This window comes from Falco naumanni, unplaced genomic scaffold (genome assembly GCF_017639655.2).
Source record: "Falco naumanni isolate bFalNau1 unplaced genomic scaffold, bFalNau1.pat scaffold_172_arrow_pat_ctg1, whole genome shotgun sequence".
In the NCBI taxonomy this organism is placed as follows: Eukaryota; Metazoa; Chordata; class Aves; order Falconiformes; family Falconidae; genus Falco; species Falco naumanni.
In genome coordinates this window covers 23083-50254 of record NW_024427383.1, presented here as the reverse complement: position 1 = coordinate 50254, position 27172 = coordinate 23083, and the positions used below count along the sequence as shown (strand labels likewise).

General features: G+C 49.3%; 1 pseudogene; it reads left to right on the top strand.

Annotated features, from left to right (window-relative positions):
* The first annotated feature begins 241 nt into the window (after positions 1–241).
* LOC121082033 lies at positions 242–26772 on the top strand (annotated as a pseudogene).
* Positions 26773–27172: the final 400 nt, after the last annotated feature.

The window sequence follows — 27172 nt, the reverse complement described above, 5'->3', positions numbered from 1 at the left end:
GGCTTTCTAAATGTATTGGAATTTAGCTGGGTGGTGATTGCGGTCCTGTTTATACCACGTTGCCCTGATGTGCTGTGTATGGAGCCTTCCCCTCATCCCCCTCGAGTAGTCACCTGCTGGTCCTTGGTGGCCAGGGGACTGGAGCGTGAAGGGGGCACATCCACGTGCCAGCTGGGAAGCAAGTGCTCTGCAGCAGTGCTCCCTTCTCACCTCTCCGTTGCGAGCAGCTTTAAACACTAGAATGAATGCTGCTACAACTACCGAGTAAGGGAGAGGTGACCTGTGTCAAAGCTCTGTGGAGAAGGCCAAAAAGAGAAAAACGTTGAAGTGGTTCAAGGCTGGATGTAAGGGTTTGGATTCAGAGATGCTGGTCCTGCCTTCGTTATTGGGTGATGCTAGGCAAAGTCCCTTCACCTCTCGGGGCCTCTGTCTTCATGCATATAAACCCGTTAATTTCACTGAAGTGATGCAATGCCTGAAAGTCCGTGAGTTTGCTTATCAAATGCTCTGGGATCCTCTGCTGGATGGCAGTGTAGGCAGTGGAGCAGATCTAGTTTGCTTATCCCTGCCAGTCCAAAAGGGAAGGTAAAAAAGAGTGGTGCTGGTAACCTGCAGCTGAATCCCAGCTGCTCTCCCCTTGCCAGCGAAGCACTGCAGTGTGTGCTCCTTCACCTTCATCCATCTCCCCCGAGCACCTCTACGGGAGGAAAAGCCATCTGAGGGTGTTGGTGGGTTGTCCATTAGTCGTGGCAGTAGCTTTGAGCCAGGAGGCTCTCCGGAGGGCTGCTAGCTTTCAAAAACCTCCTCTTAGCTCGTGAGTGTGGCGTAAAACTACCTGCCATGCCAGCGAACAAGTGATAACCTGATCTGCTTGGGACCCCGTGGCGTGGGGTCAGCCCCTTGCTGAGCTGCTCCTGCTGTTCCTCCCCCAGGGCGTTGCTGCTCCTGCGCTTACGCAACAGTCTCTGCAAATGTTATTAAATGATCTGCTTGGTTTGTGTCTCTCCATGGCTGCAGGCGCTGTCGCAGGCTGCAGAAGCAGGAGGAGAATGAGAGGAATTCTTTTCTCAAGCAGTGTGCAATGGACCCCACGCTCCAAGAACGCCTTTCCCTTCTCTCCTGTGCCTTCCAGAACCAGAGGGCAAAGGTGCAAGAAGACCCTATGCTTTTCTCCAGTGATATTTTTGCCATTGAGCCGGTGGTAAGTGATAGCTGAGAACCTCTCTTCCTCCTCCTCCTCCTCCCTGGATGAGGTCACTTGGCAGATACCCGCATCAGCATCTTGATGTGCCGAGAGGGAAGACATGAGGTTTCTAGTGAGGCTGGGAGAGGTTGTTGCAAAAAAGCGTTTCTAAACAGTGAGCTCCTGGCAGGCGGCGAGAGCCTGCCTAAAGCTGAGCTCTGCTGCAAGGGCTGTAAATGAAGGGCACTTCATAAGTGTCCTTACAGTGTTCAGGGGTACTGATTATTATATATAAGGGCAGGCCTTACACGTAGCGTATGGGGATTAACCATGGGCATTAGTTCACCTATTGAAGAATGAAAAGGTCCTCTATGGAAAGGAGGCCAAGTTCAGCCCAAGTTTAATCACGGAAAGACCAATCCCTTCTTATAATCTGGATTTATACCATGTGTGACTCTCCCTCCCAGCATCGTCTGTGAGCCTGCACGCAAGGCTGGCAGGTTTAAACGGACTTTTTGAGTTTCATTGCAGACTTGGAGAAAACGTTTTGCTTTGGTGTTCGCGCAATCAAAACCTCATGTCCTTCAATGAAACAGAGCCCTGACTCTGAGTATTTGCGTGGTCTGAGATGAAGAATGCCTGCTGCCTGAGCAATGCAAAATCCCTTCTCATCTTGGAGCAAACCCTAGAATAATGCGAGCCTCTTCTTTCTTTTATAGTAGGTGAAACTATTTTTATTTTTTTTTTAAGGAAGGGGATCCTGTTCTCTTTTATAGCCCGAATGAGGCTGAGAGCCCCCCGTGTCAGCACAGCTGCAGTTTCACACCACTGCAGCTGAGAGCAGCATGATGGGACCAAGAGCCTGTGTCAGAGCAGCAGGGGTATTGCAGAGAGATCACCTGAGCTGTGCCAGCTGCTTTTGGAGCATGTCCCAGGGCTCCTGCTTCATTACAACTGGGCTAGGTCTCCATAACGAGCTTAACCTGCTCTTGGGCTCCTGAAGTGCATTAGGGTGAGGTCCAGCAGCCTGGCTGCCCGCTGAGTCCTGGTGCTCCGTGTAGCGCTGTACGGACCCAGAGTGTAGCCTGGCCTCAAGTCTTGAGTGGAAACCTTTCCTGAATGGCTGTGTTGATGTTACAGTTTGCTTAGGACTGGGTGTAAGTGGGATACTACAGGAGTCGTTCCCCTCCTGTCCTGTTCAGCATTATCAGTCTTTAGATTTCCATTAATTCCATGATTTATGGAACAATGGGTTTCACATTCATAGTTTTGCTGATGTCTGATTTCCCCCCTGGCGTACGGGTGTCTTCACAGCAAATGTTAGTCTTTTTTCCTATCAAATGTAACATCTAAAAATCCACTGCTGCTGACTTCCACAACCTTCTCCCCGGTGAGAGTCCCGTAACTTCTAGCGTGGACAGAGACCCTTCTTGCAGCGCCGTGTAAATCTGCTGGAGGGGCCCCACCAGAGCTGGGACCTTGCTGCCTCGGACCTCCTGGCCAAAAGCGGCAGCTGCTCTTCCCACCTATCACCTGTGGTGCCTGGGAGCACCCTACAGAAAGAATCAAACCCTTGGAACAAGTGGCTGGAGGTTTCCAGAGGTTAGGAGGCCGCTGGAGGGACGATAGCCTTGGAAAGGCTCTCTGGGCAGGGTGGCTTTGCAGGGTTTGTGCAGCAGCTTTGCTGTGCAAGCGGGCTGTTAGCTGCCAGGTGTTGCTCTCAGTGGAAGCTGCAGCAGGCTGTTTCAGCCTGTATAAGGTTAACTTGCTGATGAAAACAATAAGAAAAAAGAGGAGGAGTGGTTTTGCAGTCAGCCTGTGACCATGAACATTTTGAGCAGCCGTCCAAGCCTGTGGGAAACAAGCTGTTTCTCTGACTTTCTGAGTGCGTCTCAAATTTGATTTATTTTTGCAAAGACGCATGGTATGTCAGCAGAAGCATCTGTGGTAGAAGCCCAGGTGGCTCTCAAAGGACAAAGTCCTTTGCTGCACCTTCCCCACCACAGCTTAGCTGTAAGTCACAGTACAGACACATGGGAGCTGACTCCTTGGAAATGGAAACCAGAGGAAAGGGAGGAAAAGGATTTGTAATCATTGCTCTTACCTTGACAAGTCATCACTGTCTTGTCATTGCCTGGTAGCGACTCCTCAGTGCCACGTGTCAGCTCTGAGCCGATGGAGGTGGTCTTCAAGATGTGCAGGTTACGCAAGTGCTACTGCTGGTGGTGCAGAGGTTGGGCCAGGAGATAACAGCGATATTTGTTCTGCAAACCTCCACCTCAGCTGAGGTGCCCAGCTGGTCCCCATCCAAATGAGAGGGGACTGCAGAGCACTTTGGGTTTTGGCAGAAGGCGCCATCTCCAGTGGGAGCAATGGTCCATCCCACCGCTCGCTGTGGGTTCGGTTATTTATGGGAAGGGGCAGATACTGGCCTTTTCCCTGAGTGCCCTGAACTAACAGGATGCACTTTGGGGAGTCACTTCAGTACTTGTGTTGCCAGCTCTGTCTTTGGGGGTTTTGGTGTGCTTTGAGCAGTGATTTCCTTTCCATGGATCACCTTCTCCCTCCACCAAACAAAGCAGGCCGACAGTTGGTGGTGCCTCACTTTCCAAGACCAGCTTTTTCCTTTTCAGGCTGGTGGAGATGGAGGAGATTCTCATTATTATAGGGGCTGAGGGAGGGGAAATAGGATCTGCATCTATTTACGGTTGGTCTCCTTATTGAGATCACTTCTGTAGTGGTGAGTCATGGTGTGCCGTCCCCTCGGGTATCACGTTGCCGTATGCTGTAGCAAAGCCAGGGCGCAACAGCAGGAGTTTTTGTGCGCGATCATCATACATCCACCGTCTGTATTTTATGCCACCTGCCAGCTGCAGCCTGCCTGAGGCTGACATTAAGCCAGAAGTGTTGCAATATCGTGTTCACAGCACTGCATAGTTGCATTTCTGTCCTGGCAAGCATCCACGGTAGTTTTCCATGATCTGACTCAACTGCCATCTTATGGAGAACATGCTAGCCGCGGCAGACCGCTGGCTCCTGCCGTGTCCCAGGGCTGGTACGCCTATGTAGCAGTAGCCCCAAGGGTGAGTAGTGAAGTGTATCCTTTTAACCAGCAATTCTTTCTTCCCCCTGGGGTAGCAGGAATGTGAGGAACCTTTCCAACAGCCTATTTTCATTTCCCAGGAGAAATAACTCGCAGTATTTTCCAGTTGTATGGTCTGACATACAGCAGTAATGAAGGGAGAAATGACAAAGGTTTCCCAAAATAGTCATGGCCTTAACAATTTTTTTTAGCCGCAGAATAGTAGAATAATGTGTAACTGATGATTTCTTCTTGCCCTCTCCCTTTGAGTCAGTCTGGCGTGTAGCTTCACTGACAATACAGGGAAGCTGATTGTGGATGTACTGACCAAAGTTTCTGCCCAAATACATTGAATCCTGGAGAACGGTGATTTCATGTCAGAGATTTGAGTCTATTAACTGCTGGTGCAGGTTTTCTTGGGAGCGAGGATATGAGTGCAAGGCTCCATCAATAATGCTGCGTTAGGATTGTTGCAGAGAGCTGTGCGGATGCATGTGAATGGATGGGTTGTGTTGCTCGTCCGTAGGCTCGTTTCCTCTGATGCCTTAGAGCAGTCTCCTCTGACTGTGCCTTGGGATCCAGCAGCACCCTGGATGTAGGGAGATATGTCCCTTGCCAGGATCTTATTGCACCACTGACTGGCTTCCTGGAGCATGGCAGGACATCTGGTGAATTATACAGCGTACAGAGAGATCCCAGCAACACTGCAGCAATCACCGTGGTCTCGGTGGTGTTGGGCAAATCATCCCGCTGGGGCCTCGGCCGCTGGGAATAACACCTGCAGGGACCCATCACCACTCCCTCGCTGTTTGAAGATTTACGCTTGCAGGGTTCCCCCAGGTTCTTGCTGAAGCTGGATTTTTTTTGTGTAGTGGAAGTTCACCATTTTGGTGTTCGGTTTGGGTTATTTTGAGCCAGGATCACATTCTAGTGTCAGAGAAATGCCACGTGGGCACTGACCCAGCTCCAGTTCTGCTTCCGACAGCAGCGGTGATGCAGGAACGGGAGGAGGCCAGGGCAACTAGGGCTTTGTGTCATGGGCGATGTCTCATACCCCCTGTGGAGACCCGCAGGCAGCCGGAGCAGATTGCAAAGCCCTGATATTCCTCTTCTGCCAGTTGTTGCCTGCAAGCAGAGGGAGGCTTGGACAGTGAGCCCTGGCCGGGGTAGCCAGCTCTGACGGGACCTTGCCTTTGTTTGTGAGCTGGTTTACAGATCTCTTCTGCAATGATGAAGGCAGGCTTGGTTTTCTTTCTTTCTATCTTTGTAACTAAGAATGGAGAAATCCATTTGACTTGCTAAATCTCTTCTGATCTGAGAAAACGTGTTCACATGGCTGTAGTGACACAGGGGTATAAGGGAAGGTTTGGAGGGAAACCGTATCTTTTCTTTAGGTCAGCTGGCACTTCTGAAGAGATCCTTGATATGCTGAAGCCAGCCAGTTTAGGTCCTTTATTATAGCCCTAATTAAAAAAAAAAACCAAAACAACAAACAAAAAACCAAAAACCAAGCCTTTACCAGGTGCTAGTAAAGGTAAGGGACTTAATTTTCTTCACAGCTGCTTCCAAAGTCTTACACATTTTGTAAGTGTTGTTTGCTCCTTGCTCGTCATTGATGCTCTAAATAAAGGCTTACAGGGCTGTGGTTGAAAACAAGAAATGTAACGTTTGAAGATAAATGGTTTGTTGTCTCCTGTCTTAGGAGGGAGATGTCTGGCCAAATTCTTCAGTTGAAATTTACGTGATCTTCAAACCCCGAGAAGCCAGAGTGTATCAACAGTCTACTGCGACATCTCAGGTACAGCTCCTTTCTCCTCCTCCTGCTACCCACAGCAAAGGCGAGGCACAAATACTCTTCCAGCCCAGTTGGTTCCCACGGAATTTCTAGTCGGGGCCGGTGGTCAGCAGGGCAGTGCCGGCACCTTCCTGCTGTCCCTGTGGCTCCCAGCTGGTCTGTGCAGAGCCAGGGCTCAGCGCGCCTGGCTCCGACCGCTGATCCCAGAGCAGCCAAAGCAGCGAGCTTTCATACCATGCATTCGTTGTGCTGCAAGGTGTTTGTAAAGGCAGAGAGGTACACAGCAGAAGAGCTTTGGTGGGCGAGCACTAAGCCCCTACAGACCTCCAGGATGAGCCTTTATTACGTGGATGCACCACTGGGCTCCTGAGGCGGTAGGAGCTGAGTGAATCGTGCTCCCTGCCCCTGGGTCACCTCCCGCTCTCCAGGCACTGCCAGACCGTAGGTGGCTGAGCCCTGCTGAGCGCAGGGTGTCTGTGAAAGTGCCACACGTGTGCTGCTGTCCCTGCGTGGGAATCGTCACCTCGTGGCTCAAGTCTATGCTTCATCTGGGTCGCGTGTTACAGGGCTCGCTGTCCTCAGCAGGGTGAGCACCCTCCCCAGAAGTCAGAGTGCGAGCAGTCTGCTAGACAAGCTTTATGCTCCTCCCGACTTACAGGAGTGCTGTCAGGTCTTTTTCTGGGAGCGGTTATCACTGACCCACCGAGTTATGCCGCCTTTGCCCTTACAGAGGTGATGGCCTTGCTGTGCTGGCACGGGGCAGGGAATGCTTGCAGCAAGCTCCGTGGTTCAGGTTACCTTGTCCTTCCTCTCCGTCCGTGTGGTGCTGCTTGAGGTGTTTTTCAAGAGTGGGAGGCCCCCTGTCAGATTTCCATCCAGGGAACACTCTGGGTTTCCCCATCTAAGAGGAAGGAGGTGCGAGGCCCGTGGTCCCCAGCAGCCAGGCTCCCGTTCTGGAGGGTGCTGAGATCACTAACCCAGCTGCTTCGAGCCATTCCTTACTGCTCCAAGCTGACAGATACAAAGGCCATGAAACAGCTTTTTATTTATACGGTAACTGCGCAGGGTTTACTTGGCAAATGCCACCTACAGTAATTAACCAGGGCTCGTGTTAACAAACCGCCTTCCTGCCCGCCAGCTGCAGTTGTTAGAGCTGTGGAAGGAAAGGATTGATTTAAAAAGTTGCTCCCAAGGGAATCCTGGCTCAGCGCTGTGCTCCTGGCCCTGGGATTTTTGCTCTGGTGGTGGGGCTGTCCATCGCTTTGCTGTAGGGATCTCCAGGGGTTGTGCCTGGAGAGTTTTTGTTGTTGTTGTGGCAGAGAAATAGGAAAATTACTTACATGCAACCTGGGAGTTACAGGAAACAGAGCTGGGCAAGCGATCGGTGTTTAGAAAGAGGAGCCTGCTCTGGAAAAACCCTCGTGGTCCCTCAGGAGATCTGAACTCTTCCATGGGCCCCTTGGGAGAGGACCTCAAGGAGGTCACCTACCCCCCATCCCTCACAAAACAGAGCTGAGCCGCTGTATCGTCAGGGTGGAAACTGTCCCAGGGTGCAAAAAGAGTTTAAAGAAGAAACCAGTGATCTTTAACTAGGGAGTCATTAATTTTGCTTCTTGACGACTCTGAGCAGTGTGACTGCCTTCCTCGTGCATTTGCATGCCAGTCACAGATCCCTTTGGAGGACGATTTGCAGACAGTGTGTGCCCCTTGCAGGGAATATTTAGAAGCTCTGCCCTAGTGCAGCACTGTGAAATGTGCAGTTGGATCTCAAGCCCCACGGGGAAGTGGCTGGCCTCCACGTTTTTTTGCAGTTGCCTCCATAAGTTGCTTAGCCGAACACTTCTGGATCAGGTGATTTACAGAACTCATCAGCACTGTGCAACTTGCAAAGCCAGCAGTTAAGAAGTGGTTTGAAATTTGTTTTGTTTAAGCTCAAAATGAACTTTCTTAGTTATTCATGCAAATAAAGCCATGGCTCTTGAGTGCTGGAAGGAAGCACATGGTGGGGGGGCTCAGTCACCTAAAATTCTTTTTTTTGTTGTTTTTTTCTGGATATGGAAATGTACTGGGTTTCGTCTGATTTCTTCCAAAACCCATTTCTAAGCCACTTTTGCAGGGAGAAGCAAAATCCTAAATGCTGATCACTCCTTCACCTTGCCGTGTCCTACATCGTGTAAAACTGGATCTCTGTGTTGATGTGGTTGGATGAGAATCACATTCAAAACCAATCTCAAAACCTGGGGACGTTCTGTGGGCAAAAAAATGAGTGCCAGAAAGCAGCAGAAGTTAGGGACCTGGGAAACAGTTCTGTGCTGTTGGGCCACCCACACCCCTATTTCTTTGAATGCCGAGTTGTAATCCCTCCATGACGTGCCAAGGTGTTAACCCGACTGAGATCCGAATTCTCACTCCACAGAACCAGGTGTGGCTTTGGGACTGAGGACAAGGAGGCTGCGGCCCCTCCATGCCCTGGTCCATGTGCTCTGGGACATGCTGTGGTGGGAGCATCACACGGTCCCAGCCCGGGGTACCCAGGCCTTGGGCAGCGGCTGGGTGCTCCTGGAAGCCCCAGCTGCTAGCGAGGAGCAGGACATACTCTCTTTTTTCTTTCTTTTTCTCTCGGCTGTCCTGAATGGTCTGTATTTTACTCTGCTCCTCCTCCTTTCAGGAGAGCGCTCTCTGAGGTTCACCTGGAAGGAGAGAGCGTAAAACTCCGAGGGTTTCCTAAAGTTCCAGCATCAGTGTAGGGGAAGAAGAAAGGATAGCTTCCGCAGACCTTCCAGGAGAGGCTGAGGGCCTGCTGCAGAAGGGAAAGAATGGCCCCTAATTTTTTTTGATGATAGTGGCCATGGGACATGCCTCACCCATGATTATGGACAAAACTTGTCCCTTGGAAATCTTTGTCATTTCCTAAGAGCTCTGATGGTTTAGAATGTCAAGTTTTTAATGAAAATTAAGCCACATATGATGCAAGATGGAAAAATCTTCTGAACAGCGAGCACCCAGTACTGCCTCTTTTCGGGTGTCTGTGCAATAGAAGTACACAGCCCTCTGATGCGTGCCTGAGCTGTGAAGTGTAACTCATCTCTGCTGTCAGCTGGGCTTCGGCTGGATCCACTTAAAACCCACTGAATTCAGCAAAAGCTCCCTAGCTCTTCCTTTCTGGCTTTGGACGTGATCAAACATCCCCGTGCCACGGTTGCAAGCCCAAAGTCAGGGATCACTGAAAAGGCTGTTCCAGGAGGGTTTTTTCCGAGTTGTGATCTAGTCACACGTGGGCTGCTCTTTGCAATAAGAAGTTGGTTTGGACATTCTGGAATGACTAAGCAGCAGACTTTTATAAAAAAAGAAACCAACTTTCAGTCCCTAAGCTTTAGTTAATGGTGGGTGTCACACAAAAGGAGCTCAAAGGGTAGAGGCATAGTTTTGCACAAAAGCCACAGTGACGGTTGTGTACAACTTCTGGGGCTTTCTTCTGCTCCTTGTGCTACTCGCTTTCCGTACAAGAGTAGAATGGGATGGCAGGGTGACCTAAGCCAAAATCTGAGCTAGAATTCAGGCACTTTAGGCTGCTCCAGTGGTTCAGGAAAGCCTTCAGACTGAAAGATCCTGCACTATGCCATCTTAGCAGACTTAAGGAAGAAAATGAGCATCTTGGAGTTCAGCTGTAAGCCTTGTGGTCTCAGTTGCCTTTGCAGCAAGGGGTATGTGTGTTAGCAGTACACTTAGAGCTTATCTGGTTTCAGTAGCGAGGAGGCTGGTTTTCCGTAACTGCTCGGCATGCTTCAGGTGGGGCGTCTTTACAAAGCTGAGCTCTTGGTTTGATGGTGGGAACAGGTGAGTGCTGCTCGCTGGAGACCGTAAAGCCCTGTCTTAACAAGGCGCTGCTGCAGGCGGTGAGCCCTGGAGCGCCCCGGTACGGAGCCCTACGTTAGGCGCAGGTGGTGGCTGAGATGCTCTGCCTGCTTGAGGCAGCGCTCGGGTGCGCGCGTCGCTGTCAGCAGGCTGCTGGGGTATCGCTGTCAGCAGGCTGCTTTGCCTTGCTTGGGCTCATACTTCTCAGCTCCTGTGCGGTCGTCTTCGATTGCAGCGATACAGACAGCAGATTTTTCTCTCCGGCTCTGTTTTGTGAGCTTTGTGCCTTCTCTGAATGGATTTCAAAGCTCGTTTAAGTGCATGGGAAGGAATTCAGAAATCATGTTTTATACGCAGCATCACTTTCTGAGGGTGCAAACTGATTGCTAAGTTACAAACTAGCCCAAGGGCTCCGTCAGAAGTTAGAAACCAGCCACAAATATTCTGTGTAAATCTTCTCGCAGAGCACCTAGTGCTGGTGCCACCCAGCCCGGAGTCAGGGACTAGCACTGAGGCTGCCTGGAAAATCCAGGCGAACCGAAGGAATTCTGCACTGACATGGCAACCTCTCCCCAGGCCGTGAGACCAGGCTGCCCCTGCACATCAAAGGGAGCGGCATAGGGCCCCAGCTCCGCTTCAGCTTTGACCAGCTGGACATCGGGAAGGTTTCTGTTGGATCAGCCCACAGCTATGAGGTGAGCAGTGGGGCTTGCTGGGGTTGGGGTGGATCCTGATGGCCCCTGGCAGCAGTGAGCTTTGTGGACCTGCTGGATTTCTGGCAACACAGGCAGTTATGTGCATGGATTATTTGATGTAAGTTAAATGTGGGAGTTTTTGCAGAATCTGGATAGTTTTGATGGGGTCTGAAAGGTGCGTATGTTGTCCACAAAGCCCCGATCCCTGCGTTTTGGCAACCTCCCTTTGAGATCAGCTGGGAGGCTTCGTGCAGAAAATCCAGCCCTTGACACATGAAAGCAACACCGGCTCAAAAAGGTCAGGGGCTTTTGTTTCAGCCCTAGATGATGCACCCAGGTTTCAGCACCCTGGTACCCTGGCGGTGAAAAAGCAGCTGGCACAAACATGTTGTGTTCCGACTTGAGTCCATTGCAAACACCTTTCAGTGAAGCGCATCCAGCTGGTTCCTGGCGCCGGAGGGAAGCCGGGCAGCCTCCCCGCGCAGAGCTGCCCGCGCAGGCACCGGGAGCGCTGTCCCTGCTGACCAGCCTCCTGCCACCCTTCAGACCTGGTGCCCCTCTGGCTCTATGAACAGAGCAGGGCAGTTCTGGAAATAAAGCAAAGGAGCTTTCTGCGTATTTGCCTCCCCCCGCCGATTGTGGCAAGTTTTCTCAAAATAAAAACCGCAAACAAAAAGATACAGCGACGGAAAGAGGTAGAAAATGAGGCAATACATCATGCCAGACACTTTCAAAAGCTTGACTTTTACAGGGAAGGACATGTTAAGGTGTTTTCTTACCAAAATACTGTGCGCTGTATGCATTTTTGAATGCTGATTCTTTATTGATTCTATATATATCCATTTATTGGTTTCATTACTGGAGAAAATGTGCATAAGTAGATGATACTGTAAGTGCTGTATTAGTAGCCAGACTGGAGGTAAACCTCAGTGTAGGATCCCTAAGTGCAATTTGTAATGAAGGTGTAAAACATATGAGTAGTTTCCAAGTTACCAGTGCAGAATTTGAATACATGAATGTTTTCAACAGCAGCTACAAAATTTAAAAAAAAAGGGCTGTACCTCTGCTTCTGTCTCAGTTTTTCTGACAGGTTTTGTGAGGACAAAACTTAGGGAAAATAACTGCCAAGCAGGTAGATAAGTCCACAGAAATGGCAGGATTTCACCTGCAGCCTTCGGAAACTGTAGAGCTTTGCTTTGGGTAGGTTTGGTGACCACCAGTGTGCTGATACTCACAGGCAGGCGTGGGCATTTCTTGCTGAATCTCAGCAAATGCTGCAGGATTGTGTAGCTTGTTGGAACAGTAAATAACGGTAAATTAGTAGATGATGGCTGTGAATATTTATGAAAGAGATTCTTTAGAGCAGGTGGAGCTGCTATGCCCCTCACTCTCATCCTTTCTTGACATGTCTGGTTGAGCAGAGACAAAGAGACTCTCAGATTAAAGAAAAGAATAAAATGCGCCTCACTGACGTACCCTAGCAGAGTCGGGGAGTGCTGCTGAAGCTGGTTGTAGGGCTGTCCCGAGGTATTTTCTACATCCAGTAAACTTGCTGGCTGTAATGGGAGCTGAATGTGTTTTGCCCTTGGCAGGACTGGGCTCATCTGGAGCGGGAGCAGTTAGGTGACGATTCGCTAGTAATGCTGCGACCGCCCTTTGCTGCTCTTTGGGGCAGGTCTGCATCGCCTTGGTGATGCTGAGCACATCCTCAGCCCTGCAAGTCCAAGCGGACTGCTCTGTGCCAGTGGAATAAACCCAGAGTGACTCTGTTTATGTGAAGTCATCACTGGGTTTTTTTGCATGCAAAAACCCAAAGGCAGAAACTGTCCTGCTGTGTTTTCTTTGGCTTCAGCCAAGCAGCAGCACACAGCATCTTCTGCCTTTTGTAGAAGTTTAATTAGAAAACAAATCAGCCTTCTGTAAGGAAAGAAAATTCCTCATGTATTTCCATTTTGTTTTCTTGCTGCTGCAGGTGGTCCTGTTTAACAAAGGAGTCATCGATGCCCCCTTCAAGTTGGTCCCTCCAGCGACCGCTCAGGGCTCCTGCTTCTCCTTTCTCCCCCAGGAGGGCATCGTTTTACCAGATGGCCTCCAAGTCATCCAGATCTCCTTCAGTTCCACCGCCCTGGGGCAGTTCACAGAAGAATTCCGGTTCAGTGTGGATGGGTCCCCTGAGCCCGTGACCTTGACCGTCAGGTGAGGAGGGTTACAGGAGCCTGGGGGGTGCCTCCACAGTAATTCCCACTGCAGACTCCTCTCCTCGAGATGGCATCTGTCTCCTTGCTTTCTGTCTTGCCTTTGTTTCAAGGATCCCTGTCCAGCCCTTATCTCTCATTCTCCAGCCCCACAACTCAAGCTGTTTGTTTCAAATGCTTTTGAGATGCCCACCCACCGGGGCAAGCCGAGCCTCCCTCTTCAGGGGGGGTTGTGCACTGGATTTAGTTCTCCAGAGAGGAAAAACTCCCAGATCTTTTGAGTGGAGGTGAGCTGGTTGGTGGGACACGGGGCTGCAGAGGAAGGAACAGCGGTGGGAGCGCAGGTGGTTCCTCTCCTACCTTGTGCTCCTTCCTGCTCTGCGAGGACCCCGATCTCCCTTCAGAAGCACTATTGGCAGATGTGGCTGTTGCCATAAAGACTGCCCTCTTCCCCCGTTCTCTTGCAAGCTGTGCTGTTACCGGCTGTAGCGCACAGGGCTCTGGGCTGGCTGCTTGGCCGAGCCCTCTGGGCAGTCCTTCAGGTCTGACTTCCTTGAGCACAGCTCCTGTGTGCTCAGCAGAAACGGCAGTTATTTCCCCCCTCGCTGCAAGGCTCACCCTTGGCAGTTTCCCAGTGTGAGACCCAGGTGTGGCTGGTTTGGAGGCAGTTTTCTATCGTCTTTTGGCAAGTGCTATTACGGAAAGCATGTCTGCTCCCTTTGCTCCATCCAGAGTAGGATGCTGGGGCTCGGGAGGTTAAGTCTGATTACGTGAGGTCCTTGGAGAGGGAACCTCATTGTCAGAAGGGATTTGCTACCTAACTTGTTCTCAGGAACTAATTCAGCTCCAGGAATCAAGAATTAGCATGGGATTGAAACTCCTGAAAGTCAGATTTTGAGTGCTTTTTGATTGTGCAGTCAGAAGATGCCCAAACCATAGGTGATTACTCTTTACTTGGAAACAGACCTGACGAGGTCCTGAACACTTGTTCTTTTGCTGTTTAGAAAGGGATGCTGGAACTGGGACACCACGGGTGAGTGCAGGTCCCTCCTGCGGGAGGCTGGGGTCTGTTCATGTGTACGAGAGACCCGGTGGCAGTCCTGTGAATAAAACTAGAAGGCACGGGTCACTGTGCTCCTTGATTTGTGTTTGTTTTTTTCACCAAGAGGCAGAGCTGGCATTGATTGGCATCAACCATGAAATTAATGGATGTTGTGCAGCTTCAAGTGCTGATTTCAGTGGATGTTGGTGAGTTTTGGAGTTTGGAACCTCTCTGAATTTAGGGATGGGCGAGCTGGTGTGGTGGCTTCAGGACACTCGTGTTCGGTGGTGCAAACAGTCTTGCTCTTGGATGTGTCAGCTGGTGCACTGGTGACAAGCTGATACTTTCCTCCAAGATTCAACCATCCACTGTGTAGAACTTGTGCTGCGTTTCTCAGTAGATGTCTGGGGCTCCTGTGGATTCGTGCCTCAAATTCCTGCACGCGTAATGATAGTGTTGAATAAGGTCTGAGGAAGATGTCCATGTAGCCCATGGAAAGGCCAGTTCCAGCAAAGAGATACCAAAGCAGGGAACCTGTGGCTGAGAGGGCTAGTTACAATGAACCTGCTTCTGCATGGACAGCTCTGCCCGTCACATGACAGATGGGGAAACTGAGGCACAGAGCCATCACTTGTTGAGGGTCCTTCACTGGGCCAGCAGCAACCTGGGGGTGTACCCTGCCTGCCCTGGTGCCCTGAGCCACCTCAGCAGCTGCCACCTGCTGACCACGTTGCTTTGGCTGCCTCCTGTGCACAGGGATGCTGTGCCGAGCGCAGGGGTGACGGCTTGATTTGAAGCCCACTGTGCTGCTGAGACCAGCTTCTATCCGTCCCGGTGGTAACAAAAGCCGAACGCTTTGCAGTTCTTTTTGACCAAGCCAGTTCCTCCTCTGCCTTTGTCCTTACAGGGGCTGTGTCATCGGACCGACTTTCCCTTTGAATGTACCTTCCCTCCATTCGGCGACGTCTCCTTTGGTGAGTGTGCCCTGGGCTTGGACCGCCGGTGGGGAGGTCTGTGCCTTACTGAAATGAAGCGCTTTGGGAGCGTCTGTCGCTTGTGTTCCTCCACAGCAGCCTTCAGGGTGTTAGAACCAGGGCTGCCGCTTGCTCAGGTGGTGTTTTGCTGCCGTGAGATCCAACAGGACCAAAGGAATAGAAAGTCAGTATTTTTCTGGTGCCCTCAGAGCCTGCTCAGCCCCAACCTCCCAATCCTTGGCGGCAGAATGATGGTGAAAGCCCTTGTCCCAGAAGGGCCCAGGGGATGGGGCTGCAGGAGAGAGAGTTGGAGCCACACGCTAGCCTGTGGCTGCTCAGGGCGAACGTTCCTGTTGCAAGGCGAGGACACCACTTACCCACTTGACCTTTAGTGTGAGCTGTTAATTTGTGCTGTGAGGGCTCCTCGTTATCACCTGCCCGGTAATAAGCCCAGGCAGTAGCTCGGCATTGGATTGGGCAGTGATGTCTCCAGAGATGTGGGCTCCTCCTCCTTGCCCAGCCGAAGCACTGCTCCACTGACGGAGCCGGTGGCTGAGCACCCAGAGCATCTCCACTGAAACGCAGATTCTGATTCTCCATCTCGAGTCTCAGAGAAAAGGCTTTGTACTGAGATGATCTAAAGTTTACATGTGAAATCAATTGTGGATTGATTGAAGGGCCATGATCATTCTGTGCCCAGGATGCCTCTGTGGTTTCGTGCTGTTCATGGACTTTCTAGGAAAACTCGATACTTTCCCTGAGCCACTGCCCCCTCTCCCTGCATCACCACTCGGACACTTCTCTGCTTCCTTTTGAATAAATAAACCCACAAGAAACGCACCGTCAGAAATGCGGTTGTGTAATAGGAGATTCATCCTACTTAATCTGATTTCATTAACAAGGCCTTTTCAGCTGAAGGCAGCTATTGTGTTTTTGCTTCTTGTCACTGTGCTGCTGGCTGTTGTCTGCATCTGGTGACTTGGGTCCCATTTGGGGCTGTGCAGTGGGTCAGTCGGTGCATGTCCTTTCTGTGCCCCACCCCCGCCTCCCTGCCGGAGTAATTGCTGGCGGTGGGCAATGGTCACTGCTGCTGGGCACAGAGAAACTATCTGCTGTGTCTGCAGGTGGTTTTCCTCCCTGTCTTTATTCAAATAGCACTTGGTAAGCAGGGCATGGGAGGTGTCTTCTGGCAGAGCTGGTGTCCGCTCCAGACCAAGCTGCGGGCTGGTGTCCTGCCTCTGCAGAACAGCCACCCCCTCACCCAGTGTGGTTGTACCACTGGTTTTCCGTTGTGGAAAGCAAGTGTCAGAGCTGAAGTGATGTCAGGCTTTGTGGGCAGTAATCAAAGGCAGTGTGGATGTGATGTCCCCGTGTGTTAGGTAAGGTGAGACACAGTTCCTGCTCATTTCTAAGGAAGCATCAGGTTTGCCTGCAGTGAGGTGGGCTGAGTTGTCATGTGCTCAGTCTGGTTGCCCCAAAACAGGAGATGCCTTAAGGGTCCTGCCTAGAGAAACTGCATTAGAGTGCAATGCATCATGTTGTAGTGCCCAGTTTCATCCTTTCTTTTCCTGACATGACAATGCCCTACTTTCATATATTGAAAACTGGGGGAATGTTCATGGAGTTAATGGGAGATTTTACAGGCTGAATTTTCAGAATAAATGCTCTGTCTGGATGCACACTGATCAGTGAGAAAGAGTTGGGGCTGGTTTGGGGGCAGGTGAGAGAGCTCCTCACAGGTAGAGACAGCTCTTCAGCACCAACGGCACTGCCCATTGCCAAGGAAGCAAGCTGTGCCATCCATGGAAAAAGCAACTCCAGTCACAACTCACTCCTCCCTGAGCTTCTCCATTACCTCTCATTCACACTGAAAAGAGATAAACAACAAGCACCGGTCTGTCCTAACAGGAGAGTCACACCAGGAATCACGGGATAACTGGGGACTTAACTGATATTTGTCTCACCTTCCCAGGCTTTCCTCGCACCCTGCCGTGTCGCCTCACTAACACCTCCTTGGTTCCCATGACTTTCAACCTTCGCATCCCTGGCGATGGCTCAGGACAGCGCAGCGTCACCAGTTTTGCTCAGATATCAGACAACACTTGCCCGTCCTGGAGGAAGGGAGCCCAACATCACATCAAGCCAACTGAATTCACCATAATGCCCTGCAAGGGGACCATCCGCTCCCAAGGAGCCCTGGGTATCCAGGTATGGCACGAGCCCGGCCATACGTGCTTCAACAGTGGAGCTGAAGCTTCGCTGGTGCGCAGGAGGGCTGTAGTGCTGCTGGCTTTGGGCATAACGCAAGTAAGAGATCGGTGTTCGTGTTAGGTTTTTGTGAGCTGGGGTACTCTGGGGCGGAGCACCGTTTTGTTTCCAAAGTTGTAAGCCAAGGATCATGTACCCTACGGTCAAGCACAGAAGCCATGCGTGTGTGTCTGAGCTGCTTAGAGCAATTTGATTTAAAGTGGGCCGGGGAAGGATGAGGGCAGAAGGTGACTGTTAAAAGGAAGATGTCATTGCATAAAGCAGTTTGCTATTCTTCCCGCTCTTATCTTTCCTCTCGTGTTGAGCAGAATGGTTGCATCCACTGCAGCGAGGACTGGAAAAGCTCCAGCAGCCGTGAGCTGCACAGCTGCTGCTGGGCCACGTTTTGCCCTCAGCTTCCCACTGTAAAACTGGACTCATTCTGTGAAAGTCAACAGATTTCCTCTGGATTTATGCTGTTGTAGTCGAGAGTAAAAATTGGTCCCAGTGGCAAGTAGAACATTAATTGTGCTTTAATTTAGCTTACATATGCCCTGGTATGCAAGGCGTACTTAATAAATCGGATATCGCCAGAAGAGTTTTGTTACTCGGAAAGACAGTGGTCTACACGTGGACCAGCAGAAGAACTAAGGCAAAATATCGCTCCCTTTCCTGACCGTGGGTGAGAGCCAGAGGACACCACGTGTGGCTGATGGCTTCTGGCAGTGATTAAGTATTTGACGCTCTTCTCCTCTACCAGGTCACCCTGTGTTCCAACACGGTGAGGCGATACGAGCTGGCGCTGGTGGTGGACGTGGGTGGTGTTGGCCAGGAGGTGTTGGCGCTGCCTCTCACAGCCAGGTACCGGCGCTTTCCTTGCAGCTGGCCACCTTTCCCCACGTACCCATGCCCAGCGCGCTGCCTGGCGTGGGGTGTCCTGGCTTCAGCTCCAAATGAGAAATGTTGCTTAACGAGCTAGTTCTGCCCAGCTCGCTGTGAGCACAGCCGTGCTTTGAAAGCAGCCCATGATGAGATGTGCTCAGTGCTCAGGGCCATGTCTCTGTCTTATTTTTATTTTATATTTTTTTAAGGGAGCAGTGATTATATTCACTATTGGCCTGTTGTCTGGACTTGAGGAGTAACGAATCTCCAAAGGGCTGCTCCTGCTTCTCCCTGCAAGCGGTGGGCTTGTGCTGGGTTGGCCCAAAATGCAGCATTTGTTTGGAAGGTGGCGAGCAGCCTGCTGAAAGCTGGGGTCTGGCTCAGTTAGTGAAGGCGTGTGCAAATGGGAAAGGGGCTTGCGGCAGGAGTGGTGAGGGGAAACTAGTCCTTGGTGTGGCAGGTGAGCTCAGGTTTCTCTGGTTCTCTTGAGCATGAACGTTCCCAGACTTAAGCCAAAAGCTGCTCTTGCTGCAGCCACGTTCAATGCCGTTGTGCCGCAGCGGGTGCCAGTTTAATGACGAGAGGGACGCAGTTCGCTGGCGCTGTTCCCTCTCCCCGGCAGAGTCACCCACTGGGTGCCTGGGCTGCAATTTTGTAAAACGAGTGGGAATGGGAAGAGTCAGCGTGTGGGCTGGTGGGTGGAGGACCCAGGCAGCTGCAGGAGCTGGGAGAGGCTGGTCACCCAGTGGGAGAGGCAGGCGGTGCTGGTGCCTGAAGGGAATGATTTGTCTAAGACCTCCAGTGAAACTTATCTAATTGAGGGAGGTCTGTGGGAACTCATGAAGAACGGACTGCAAGAGAAAGAACATAACGCAATACAACTAGTGGAGGTTTAGGCCACAAGGGCACTGCGACCTTGAGGCCTGTGGTTATACAAAACAGGAGGTAGGTCCGGTTATAACCGAAACTGTCAGCAAGCATAAGATTGAGGCATACAATGGAGAGTACCGAAGCAGAACTTGTAACCCTAGGAAACGAAGTAAGCAGAGTGAAGAGAAACAGCGAATAAGAAACTTAGCTTTTGCAATATGTAATCACTTTTGCAATATGTAACCAATGAGCTTTGTGCACGATAATCTTAGACTATGTATGCAGCCTTATAAAAGAAGCATGTTAAGAACAATAAAGCAGATCTGATCTGATTCCACCTGACCGGGTCTCCGTCTCTCAATCGCGGCAAATTGGTGACCCCGACGTGATACGTTTAAGGATCCGACGTGACGGGTCGACGAACCGCTTAGCTGAAGCGGCTTGCTGCGACTCCCACAGAACTTTGAATGATCTGCTGAAAGGAAGCAGGAGGCGGCCTGAAATCCCTCCGGAGTAGAGAGGTGAGCTGTGGGAAACATGGGGAATCAAGCGTCGGCCCCTGAGAGAGACGTATATGAGCTTATGAAAGCTCTTCTTAAAAAACATGGGAAGAGCATTCCTGGGCAGGATCTTAAGACAATTCTTAAGTGGGTTCAAGTTAAATTACCTGCTGTAACCGCATCCACTATTTTTACACGAGACCTTTGGGATAATGTGGGAGTGAAGTTATGGGATGCGGCAACTACGGGGAATGCTGAAGCACAGCGTATGCTCCCGTGGTGGAGAAGCATTTTTGAGGTTTTAAAAGCCCAGGAAAACATTCATAAGAAAGACTCAGACAAAGAGGAAGACCCCCCCCCGGTGTCCCCACCGTTACCGGAGGGAGCAAAGCCCTCGGCACCACTGACAGTATGCGCCGCGGAGTATCCACCTGAAGACGACCCCTTTGACCCGGGACCCATAGACCCTGAACAGGAGCCAGATTTATACCCCCCCGACCCACATGATGTGTGGGCCAGCATTAGACGTCAAGCCTTACAGGAGGGGGAACTGGAGATTGCCAAAACGATAGTGGCTCCTGTACTCTATCCGCGAGGCGGAGGGCGAGTCGGAGGGGGACAATGGGAAGCTTTATCTTTTTCGGTAGTTAAGGAACTGCGTCGTACTGTTACTGAACATGGACTTTCTTCACCGTACTTTGCAAGTTTGTTATCTTCTGTCTTTGATACATATGTTATGACTCCACATGATTTAAAATCTTTGGCGCAGCTGCTCCTAACACCGACTCAGTATACTTTGTGGGAGGCCCATTGGAGGGGGGGACTCCAAGCGCTCCTCTTAACTTATGCGGGTCATAACAACAATGCAATTGCTGTATTGACTTTGGAACACCTTACAGGCACGGGTCGTCATTCTAACCCGGCAGATCAAGCCCGAATCCCACGAGAAGCTCTTGAAGCGATTCGTGAGGAGGCAAAAAAGGCCTTTTTTAAGGTTCCTGACTCTCAAAAACCGCAGAAGGCTTTTACCACTATCACACAAGAACCTCGAGAACCCTATATGCAATTTATCGATAGATTAAAACAGGCTTTGGAACGCCAAATAGATAATACGGAAGCACGGGAAATTTTGTTGTTAAAATTGGCTGTTGAAAATGCTAATGCAGATTGCAGAAAGCTTTTAAAATCTCTCCTGAATCAAAACCCTACTTTAGTTGAAATGATCGAGGCATGTAACAGAATCGGTACTGTAGATTATAAATTTGAGGCCATGGCTGCTGCTTTTGCAGCCATGCGTAGCCAGTTGGGGAGTTGCTATAGCTGCGGTAAACCTGGTCATCTAAAGAAAAATTGTCTGGCTACTAAGGCTGGCGCTAAGCCCAGAGTCCCAGGAATTTGTCCTAGATGTAAAAAGGGTCGTCATTATGCTAATCAATGTCGGTCCAAGTATGATTTGCAGGGACAACCAATCCAGGGAAACCGATCTCGGAGCGCGGGACAGCGACGCGCGCAGACACAAATAACGCCGTCACCCTTCAACAATTCCCAAAGAGGAGCAGCAGCAGCGCCTCAAGTCTTCGCCCAGCAACAACCGGCAGCGCAGGATTGGACCTGGCAACCGCCCACACAGTAACGTTACTTGACTCCTCGGTTCACTTATTGTCAACAGATGTTTCAGGACCCTTACCCCCAAAAACACAGGCCTTATTGATAGGGAGGTCTTCTACAACATTATCTGGTCTTTTTGTATTACCAGGTGTTATTGACTCTGATAGTACCGAAAACATTAAAATCATGGCATGGACCCCGTTTCCTCCCTGCACGGTGCCGGAAGGTAGCCGTATAGCACAACTGATCCTTATGCCCACAAGCAAAAATTGTTTAAATTTGGACCAGCTCCAACAAAGGCAGGGTGGGTTTGGTTCAACTGGGGACCCACAAATTTTATGGGTACAGTCTCTTTCTCAAAAACGGCCTATGTGCCAATGTACCCTTATTCGAGGGGAACAAAAAGTAGTTTTGAATGGGATTATTGACACCGGAGCCGATGTTACAGTAATATCTCATGCTAAATGGCCACCGCTGTGGCCGCTAACCAATACTCCACAGGCATTAGCTGGGATTGGCGGAACTGGCAAAAGCCACCAGAGCCTGGAGCTGATCCAAATTCAGGGCCCAGAAGGGCGTATTGCTTCTGTTAAACCTTTTGTGTTACCTGTTCCCATGGTTTTATGGGGACGAGACGTGCTATCACAGTGGGGAATGACAATTCGTACCCATTTTTAGGTGGGGCCATTGAAATGCGCGACACCCTTAAATTAACCTGGAAAATTGATGCTCCCATTTGGGTGGATCAATGGCCCCTACCTTTAGAAAAGCTTCGCGCCCTTCAGGACCTGGTCACAGAACAACTCGAAAAGGGACACATTGTGCCTTCTACCAGCCCTTGGAATTCTCCTGTTTTTGTTATCCGAAAACAGACTGGCAAGTGGCGCTTGCTCCATGACCTTAGAAAAATCAATGACGCCATGGAAACTATGGGGGCCTTGCAACCTGGGCTCCCGTCTCCTACAATGATTCCCAGAGATTGGCATTTAACTGTTATTGATCTCAAAGATTGCTTTTTTAATATCCCCTTGCATCCAGATGATGCTCCTAAATTTGCTTTTTCAGTTCCTAGCGTCAATATGCAAGCTCCATTGCAGAGATATCAGTGGGTTGTGTTGCCACAAGGAATGAAAAATAGCCCGACAATATGTCAATGGTATGTAGCTAAGGTACTTAGCCCTGTCCGAATCACAATGCCTGATGTCCTATTGTATCATTATATGGATGATATCCTAGTGGCTGCACAACATCACATGGTCATGGAGAAAGCTGTAGCCCTTGTCACGGCGGCCGTTAACTCGGCAGGCCTCTGTATTGCGCCAGAAAAAATTCAAAAAACACCCCCGTGGAAATATTTGGGCTGGCGCATAAGAGCCCAAACCATAGTTCCTCAACCTTTGCAGATACAGACTGATGTAAGAAATTTACACGATGCACAAAAGTTGTTAGGAACAATTAATTGGGTTCGGCCTTTGCTAGGGATTTCTAATGCAGATTTGAGCCCTTTGTTTGAGTTGCTCAAGGGAGACACAGATTTACGTTCTCAACGCCGTCTTAACCCTGAGGCTGTTACCTCGTTACAGAAAGTTGCTACAGCCATTGCTTCTAGACAAGCACACCGATGTGATCCCAATCTCGCTTTTTCTTTAATCGTTTTGAACCCAGCTCGACAACCCTATGCGTTAATATTTCAATGGGATCCACAAAAATCGGATCCGTTGTTGATTATCGAGTGGGTCTTTTTATCTAACCAGTCTACAAAAACTATTGTAACACAACACGAGATGTTTGCTCACCTGATAATTAAGGCCAGACAACGGTTGTTGATGCTATCAGGAACTGACTTTGCTTATATTTGTTTACCTGTGACAACCATATATCTGCAATGGCTTTATCAACAATCAGACATTTTTATGTTAGCATTAGCAGGTTATATGGGCCAGATTACATCCCACCCACCTTCACATAAGCTGCTTAATGCTAATTTTTGTATAACTTCTAAACCAAAACGAAGTGATCAACCATTGCAAGCCCTTACTGTATTTACAGATGGATCTGGAAAATCACACAAATCAGTTATAGTATGGTGGGACGACCAACGTGAGCGTTGGGATTCAGACATAGAAACAGTCCCTGGCTCCCCTCAGATAGTGGAACTGGCTGCGATAGTTCGAGTCTTTCGAAAATGGTCAACGCCAGTTAATGTTATCACTGATTCAGCTTATGTTGCAGGAATAGTTGAGCGAGCTGAAGCATCTGTGTTGCGTGACATTCCGCACTTTGACTTATTTGCTTTATTACAAGAACTCGTTTTTCTTCTGGACTCTCGCCCTTACCCCTATTTTGTTATGCATGTCAGATCGCACACTTTTCTACCTGGCTTCATTGCAGAAGGTAATCGCCGAGCTGATCTTTTGACATTACCGGTACAAGTGTTACCAGATCGTGTAGCTCAAGCTAGACTCAGCCATTCTTTTTTCCACCAAAATGCTGGAGGCCTTAAAAGACAGTTTGGCCTTACCTCCCAGCAAGCATCTAACATTATTGCTACGTGCCCTGACTGCCAAAGATATTCTTTTCCGTCTGTTGCAGGCGGAGTCAACCCTCGAGGACTACAAAGTTTACAGTTGTGGCAAACCGATGTTACCCACTATTCAGAGTTTGGCAATTTGAAATATATCCACTCTTCTATTGACACCTTTTCAGGTGCCTTATTTGCTTCTTGTCATACAGGAGAAAAAGCACGTGATGTCTGTAAGCATCTTATGCGTGCTTTTGCTACATTGGGTATCCCGGTACAAATCAAAACAGACAATGGTCCTGCTTATGTCTCTAAAGCAATGAAAACATTTTTTGAATCTTGGGGTGTAACTCACACTACTGGCATCCCTCATTCTCCTACAGGCCAATCTTTAATTGAACGCTCCCATCAATCATTAAAACGTTTATTACAACAACAAAAAGGGGGAATAGGAGTTGCTACTCCTGAAGAACGATTACAGAAAGCCTTATATGTTTTTAACTTTTTGAATTGTTCTTTATTAGACAGCAATCCTCCAATAATCCGACATTTTAACACAAATACTTCACTCGAGATGCGAATTAAAGCTCCTGTACTGGTCCGTGATCCAGAAACGGGTAAGATAATGGGGCCTTATCCCCTTGTCACGTGGGGCAGAGGCTATGCTTGTGTTTCCACAGAGAGAGGCCCCCGATGGATCCCAGCAAAGAACGTGCGACCATTCCGTGAACCCTTACCACAAGTTTCATCTGAAGATTCTGAACAGCGTCTAGGAGAACCTCTCGCAAAAGGAACAGAACCTGAGGACTCAAATATTTTAAATGAATAGTCGCTATACGCGTGAGTGCCACGAAGTACTCTCTGGGAAAGTTCTTTGCAACTTGTGCGGACACTGTGACCCTTGGGTGTTATGTGTATGTTATACATGTAGCAAGGAGTGGTGGTGCCGCTTAACTCATTCTGGGCGTTGGTGTAATCTTTGCCTAAAGAAAGAATTTGATACAGTGAGACTGTTATTTATAACAGGGCATGAACCCTTAGAAAATAGTCGCTTTTTTGATTATCGCGCTGACTGGCAAAGAGTGATTATTGAGAGGGCTAAAATCATACAAATTTGTGGTTTAGAATGTAGTAAAACTAATTTAGTACCTGCTATTTGGCTAGTCTCGAGAGAAGACTGGGAACGTACAAAGCAAAAGTGTGAAAAGCGGTTCGCCTGGAAAAGAAAAACCAAGCGATAGAACTGATCCTATAAAAGGAAAAAATGAAAATGATTAAGAGTAGCTCTAGCATGATGTGCCTCTTGGCAGGTATCATTACCTCCATCCTCGTTAGCAGTACAAAAGCTTGGGAAACCCTCAAGCACATAGAGGAGAGAAAAAATCTGTGGGTCACTTGGGCGGAAAAAATCAATCAGAGTAGCCTTTGTCTCTCAATGGCTACTCCTTCTGATCCTTTTAGAACGTGTTTATTAGGAATCCCTATTAACATGAGCCTGATAAACAACTCTACTATAACTCTTGACCCTTCTGTTGTCACTTGTGGTTTCCGTCACCAGCCACCCTTTAGGACACCTCTGTGTTGTGACAAAAATAATATTACCTTTAACGCTTCTTCCCCCTTTATGTCATGCAATAGCTCTCTGTGTACCACAACTAGAGAAATACAGGAGTTTAACCTCTTAGGCTCTGCCCCCTCAGATCTATGTTTTTGGTTTAATTCTCATATTAGTCAAGATGATCCCATTGATGTCACGTCATATAAGCCATACAACGTGACAGCATATTGTCAAAAGAATGTTAGCCTTACAGCAGTCACGTCCAACGCACTGTTACAAAATCGTGCCGCAATAGATTTTCTACTTTTAGCACAAGGGCACGGATGTGATGAGTTTGAAGGGATGTGCTGTATGAACCTTTCTGATCACTCCCAATCAATACACAAACAACTTTCTATTTTAAGGGATAATATGAAAAAACTTCGGGAAAGTAGTGATCCTTTTACAGATTGGTTATCTTCATTAGGTTTGTCTGGATGGTGGATTACAATTTTGGAAAAAATAGCTGTTGTAATAATAATAGTGTTATTGTTAGTTTTGCTTTTGCCGTGTGTTATGCAATGCTTACAGAAGCTGATAGCCAACTCTGTAAAACGAGTTCTTATGGTGCAACAAGAAGGGGGAAATGAAGGGAATGATTTGTCTAAGACCTCCAGTGAAACTTATCTAATTGAGGGAGGTCTGTGGGAACTCATGAAGAACGGACTGCAAGAGAAAGAACATAACGCAATACAACTAGTGGAGGTTTAGGCCACAAGGGCACTGCGACCTTGAGGCCTGTGGTTATACAAAACAGGAGGTAGGTCCGGTTATAACCGAAACTGTCAGCAAGCATAAGATTGAGGCATACAATGGAGAGTACCGAAGCAGAACTTGTAACCCTAGGAAACGAAGTAAGCAGAGTGAAGAGAAACAGCGAATAAGAAACTTAGCTTTTGCAATATGTAATCACTTTTGCAATATGTAACCAATGAGCTTTGTGCACGATAATCTTAGACTATGTATGCAGCCTTATAAAAGAAGCATGTTAAGAACAATAAAGCAGATCTGATCTGATTCCACCTGACCGGGTCTCCGTCTCTCAATCGCGGCAGGTGCCCTCCATCGCGGGGGCAAGCGGCTGAGGTTTCAGGCAGGGCGAGAGCGGTACGGGAGAGGAGGGAGTTGCTTTTACTGAGATGCTGGAGTCTTGTTTTCCTTGAGCTTTGGGGAGCGCTGGTCCCCAGCGGGAAGGCTCCCGCAGAGCTCGTGCCTTGCTGGGACTGTGGGAGGGTCCTTGCCGGCCTCCTGGGGCAAAGGAGGGGCAGAGCTTGATGAGAGGGCACTGGGGCAGGGCACTGGGCAGCCTCTGCCACGGGAGTCTGGGGCTGCCCCTCCTTTACAAGAGGCTGTTGAGTAAAAAGAAGTTAGAGGTGATCGATTGCCGTAGAGGTAGGAAATGTCTATCTGGCAGAGACAAATGCGTTGTGTCTGTTTCATGCTGTTTGGGGAGTAAACAACTTCTACATTCTCTCAGTGTCTCTAATTCCCTTTGGTCATCTCTTCACCCGGATGTGTTGTTCCTCTGCTGCACGTGCTCAGCCCTGTTCTGACATTTGGATGGTGCTGTCTGAAGTTCCCTTACGAGTGGATGCTGACCCTTGTGAACGACAGCGATCTTCCAGGCTGCTGTGGAGTCCTTCCTCAGGCTTGGCGTCGTGTTCGCCTCCTGCCCTCAAATGTCGTTATTGAGGAGTTTATTAGGAAAAAAACGGGGTTTGGATAAGACCTTGCTGTTTTATATTCAAACCTAAAGTTTTGGAGAGAACGGGAAGCTACCTGAATATGAACTTCAGGAGCGGTTTGAACTCTTCAGGAAGCAGTTTCGGTTCTAGTCTTTGGGGTGCTTTCATGCAGGAGAACTTTGAGGGTTGTGAAAAGCTGCTGCAAGGAGGCCAGCAGCACCGGAGTGGGTGTTTGTGGGTGCAGCAGCTTTTGGACCCTGCGAGGATGCTGATTAGGCCTATATAAATCTTGCACCTTGTGTTGCGCCTTTCTGCTTTCTCTTAGGGATTTTTAAAAATGTGGGTGAATTGCCGTTGTGGTAGATGTTAAGGAGCTTGAAGTTTCCTCAGAGGTCCCTCTGAAGTTGTCTTTGATTCTGTCCCTTATAGAGCACAAGGAAG